The following is a 5,253-nucleotide window of genomic DNA, read 5'->3' as shown; positions in this document are numbered from 1 at the left end:
CTGCTGAGTGTGGGCGTGTGAGCCATGCTCAGATTAGCAGCACTCTCACTACAGCTCTTTTCTTTATGGCCCCTAGAGGCTAAGTACAGACAGTCAAAAAACCTGAGGCTGAATTGATTTAATCTTCGCAGGTTTGTCTAAGCAAGTAGATTGAACGGGTAAGCAAGTAGATGGACATTCACTTTTGATTCCACAAATGCAACAACATGCCTGCAGTGGCTCAGGCCAGAAACTGAGAGGGGGGCACACCTCTCTGCTCGACTGGAGCAGACAGCTTGGGCCAAAGCTAGCCTGCTCACCCTGTCGGGGTGGGGGAGGGTGGTTTGTGGGGAAGGTGGAAAGTATCCTGTGATACTGGGGACTATGAGTTAACTTGATGCTGGAGGGGATGTGGGACAAAAGTTCAAAAAACCAATTTAACTTAATCGGGTAAGTCTGATACTACATCCATCTAGTTTTATTTTAAACCTGGGGTAAGCCACTTTGAAAGTGGTTTATGTGCACTGAACTTTTTTGTATTACAGGTTTGAACCGGTTTCTGGTCACTTATACTGGTTTATGTGTAATTTTGTCCCTAGCCAGAGAGACTGAACCTGTGAGTCCTTGGGAAGAGGACATTGTCCCCCCATCTCCCTCCATCCCCTATCATCTTCATAGATGTGGAGGTACATAGGTGGGTCTGGACCCCTAGACACACAAACCTAGATGCTTACAACCCCCCCCTACAACAACAGCAACAACAACAACAACAGAATGGCACCAAAACTTAAACATCTAGATAGGGCTTTTTGCCTGGGGCACGTCTAGATGCCCAGACTATTTAATCCTTAGGGGAGCTAGCAGTTGCTGCAGGGAGGTAGTGTGTCTACTAATTTCCTTGTATTTCTGAAACTCAAGTGCTGTGCTAGGTTATTTTAGTATAAACATGGATATTATGTATTTTGTAACTATTCCTTATGAATTTAATTTTAATTCAGCACTAATGTTTGTGCAATTAGCACCTGCTTTGATGTGTTTAGAGGGGAAAAACAATTGCTATTGAAAGTGTCTGTTAAAATAAATTAGAAAAAAAAGAGATCCACACAATGATTGTGAACCTAGGGGAATGCTTAACAGTTCATTAGGCTGTGGAATGGATTATGATTTTGTTTTCAAAATGATGGCTGCAAGTGCTGAGAAAACCTAAGCTTACTCTGTCAGGCAGCGCTACGAAACATTTTGGCATCTTGATGCTACTTGTCACATTCACTAATCCCCAGCCCTCTGGATGTGTAGGATATTCAAGGGGCTTCAAATGAAAGACCCTTCTGCCTCTGGCCACAGCCACATTTCTATGCACTTAGTTTTGCAGAGGGTCTACATCCAGCATGGGCTGCCACAGGCCTTCAGACCCACTCCCACTCAGAGGAGTCTACAGTTCTGACTGCAGGCAGCTCAAGACGGAGTTGTTCCTTGAGAACTGTGTATGGATGCTAAGCTCAAACTCCTGAAAAAAATGTTCTGCAGGCCATGTGACTGCTGTATTATTCTAGGAAGGATCTACACTTGTAAATATAATGAGTTATGCTTGAAATGTATCTAGACTCCACATCCAGGTCAGCTATACCTGGATGTGGGAAGTCGATCTATAAGTTCCCAGAAAATCTGCTACCACTCAGCAAGGGGGTTTACACTGCTCTCAGAAGAAATGTTTAGAGAGTGAGTTGTTGTAGCATCCAAGGGATGACTCCCATGTACTGTCATTACCTGCTGGTAAACAGCAGAGCAAGGAAGTGGGAATATTTTGGGTATAAGTAAGGGTCTGCTCTTTTCCTTGCTTCCAGGTACATTTCTTGGGTCCCTGAGCTGCTTCTCTTGTTTGTTTCCACCTTCTTGAGTGCTACCTTATTTGGCCCTTCCTGCCTGTTTGCTCCATGGCCAACCCGTTGACTGGAGACTTATGTAAAGAATGCTCAAACAAATGTGGGCTGGGAGATATGCTTGTTTGATCAGGGCCAGTCCAAATATTTAACTGTAGTCTGCAGGCCACAGAGGAGGTTTGTGCATATGAATGCTAGATGGGCAACATTGAAATTTTGACAAAAACGTTACAAAAAATAATCTTATCTTTAACACTGTTTCAATCAGTCATGCCATTTTTAATGTTGATGATTTTTTCCTGTTCAAAGTTTTCATTTTGTTGTTTGACTAACTGCTGGATACTGAAGGCTAGATCTCATTCTACCTTTAAGGCACCCGTAGGTGCCTGTACACATGCAGGACGCCTGCTCCAACATGTTCTAATTGGAACACAGCAGAGCAGACTTGATTAATGCAATCAGAATGAGTTCTAATTAGAACGCTCCAGCAGTCTGGTGTATTCAGCGTCCCCCTGTTTCAAAATGGCGGTGCAGGCACGTTAAGTAAAGCTCTTTGAAAGAGCTTTAGTTAAAGTGCCCCTGTCACCATTTTGAAATGCAGGACACTGAATACATGAGACGCTGTGGGAGTTTTAACCGTTCTCAAGAGAGTTGGGTAGAGTGGAATGAAATCACACAAGTTCACTTGGGTGTCAATTTGGTGGAGTAAGATATTATCAGAAGGGGTTTGGCTAAAACTGTTGGATGTGGTCCATAATGTAAGATCCCTCCTGAGCATGCGCATGGTATAGAAGAGATAAACTTTCACCTTGATGATATCAGTGACCCACTTACATCTGGGGAGCCTGCGCAGTAGCTAGTGTGGTCCAGTAGAGATCCGTGTGCTACACCTGAGTGCCGAGAGCACAACAGTAGGGTGTTGTGTGCACATGGGTATGATTGGTGAAAAGAATGACTGACACATGGTGTGATTTTGGTGTGTGGTTAAGGAATCCTGAGGCATGATTCAGGGCGAATAGAATATGGATGCTTGAGAATACTTGAAGTTTGAACGGTATGTGAGCTTAGTTGGTTGGCGATCATACCTGTGTGTCTGAGGTGCCTGAGCAGTGACTGTAGCAGTGAGAGAGGGGTGACCTGTTGGATTGGATTATAATGGGATACTTACTTGTAAAAGAGTTATTGGATCAGGACCTCAATCATCCATTGGACTGGTAATTATTGCCCTTCCCTCAACCTCAGTCTGAGTATACTTTGAAGGAAAGACTGAGGGCCTGACTGTCACTCCAGATCAGTGAGCTTGTGAAGGCCCCAACACTGCTCTTCGCTGCCCCCTGGCAGGTCTGGTTATGGTGTATTGCAGTTAACCAGAATAAATAGTAGGGCTGTGCGAAGCTTCGGTTGCTGATTTGATTCAGCGGCTGAATCTCCAAATCCGAATCAAATCAGGAGATCCTTTCATCTCTCTGAATCGAACCGGAACCCTCTGAATCGATTCAGAGAGATTTGATGAGCTGGACATAGACACAGCTTTAAATATTTTTTCTACATACCTCAAGGTACCAGGTGGCTCATGAATGCTGAGATGCTGGGGCAGATGGAGCATCCCACAGGAGTGTGGGGCTGGTGGGGGTCCCAAGCGTGCTCGGCAGTGGACCTGGAAGCACTTCCAGTCCACTTCTGGGTCTGCTCTGGAGTGTGCAGGGGACCCCCCGCTGTCCCTGGGCTCAGCAACTAGTGCCTCCTGGGTCTGGGGGGGGGCACCCTACAGTCAATTGCTGAGCTTGGTGGGTGTAGGTAGGTGGGGCGAGGGGGCAGGATCCCCTGTGCGCTTGGTGGTGGACCCGGACATAGATTAGAAGTGCTTCCAGTCCACTTCTTGGTTTGCCACTGAGCTCGTGGGAGTCCCCCCACACTCCTGTGGGAAGCTCCATCTGCCCCAGCATTGCAGCATTCATGAGCCGCGCCTGGTACCTCAAGGTATGTAGAAAAAACATTTAAAGCTGTGTCTATTGCTGAATTGCTGATTCTCCAAATCAGCATCGAATCTTTAGATTCAGATTTGGCCAAATCGAATTGGGACAGTGATCCAACGAATCAAATCACTGTCCCTGATTCAGTCCGAATCCAAATTCGAATCAAATACATCCCGTTTCACGCGCCCCTAGTATATAGTTAACGCTTGATGTTATGTACATTTCCTACTCTTGTTTTTGTTGTGATCATAAGTTTATAATATACTTTTGAACTTTATTGGAGCCTCTGTGTATTTATAGGGTATATGAGAGCGGGCTGTAGCTCCATGTATATCTCTGATCCCCAAATCCATCCATAACAGAGATAACACACGAAAGGCCCTGGCTGGCTAAGGAGGCCTAACATCCCTCTGCCCCTTAGATTTCTCATAGGTGGTCAGTGTCCAGGACACCTGGCAGTGTCTGCCTTTCAAAACCAAATCAAGATAGTGCCCTGCCATTCTCCAAATACTGACATGTTTCTCTAAAGTATTAAAGTAGCTCCAGTTGTTTTCCTTCCCTTGGCAGCTTGCTTCTAGCTTTGAGGCATCCCATTCATCAGTCACCATTTATTTTCATCTGGGGTTTGCTGAGCTGGCTGAACATTCTGCCTCTTCCCAGAGGTCTTGTTTGACTTTGGTAACTTAAGCTCTCCACAAACAATGAATAGGTCAATGTGCTTCCATCATTTGCTCTCTTGTCCTTTTGGACTGTTTATACAGTCTGCCTGTCATTTGTCATTTGTAATAATTAATTCATCTCAAGGTTTAAATATCCTTTATGATGTTTTCACTAATTGAACTTCATTGGAACTCTTTAGCATTAATCTTTAGCATCATCTGTATATTAAAGTCTCAGTCCTGTGTCATGACACAAGCAAGATCTATCTTTAGAATATATCTAAAAGATAGGATGAAATTGTCTGGAAATCCATTAATATGCAAGGTGTGAGAAGTGATCAGAAGGCTGGTGAGTCCTTAAAACAAACAATGTGTATAGTACATTTTGGAATGGCCAGGTGCTGTTCAAAGGCTATGAACATTAGGGTCCTGATAAGAAAACATAGCCTTTGATTTCAATGAGCTTTAAGAATGCTAGCTTTTAAGGACTTCCCTGGACAGTGAACTCTCTCTCATACAATCACGGGCTGCAATGCTGCACATCCTCAATTTGAATTAATGTTTACGATGCATTCACTTCAGTGGAACTACTTGCATATTTAAGTGATTTTGCTGGATAAGGAGCCTAGGGGCAAAATAATACATATGGATAGAGTCTTTGCAAAGCTGAGGCCTCAGTGTTTAAGTCACTAAATTGACTTGGCTGTTGGGAAAAGGAGAAAGGCTTTATTTCAGTCAGGTACATGCAAGTGTGAGCAC

The sequence above is a fragment of the Alligator sinensis genome, unplaced genomic scaffold (assembly GCF_000455745.1).
Source record: "Alligator sinensis unplaced genomic scaffold, ASM45574v1 scaffold222_1, whole genome shotgun sequence".
Taxonomy (NCBI): domain Eukaryota; kingdom Metazoa; phylum Chordata; order Crocodylia; family Alligatoridae; genus Alligator; species Alligator sinensis.
The sequence above is the reverse complement of the archived record's forward strand: the minus strand, read 5'-3'. Positions refer to the sequence as shown.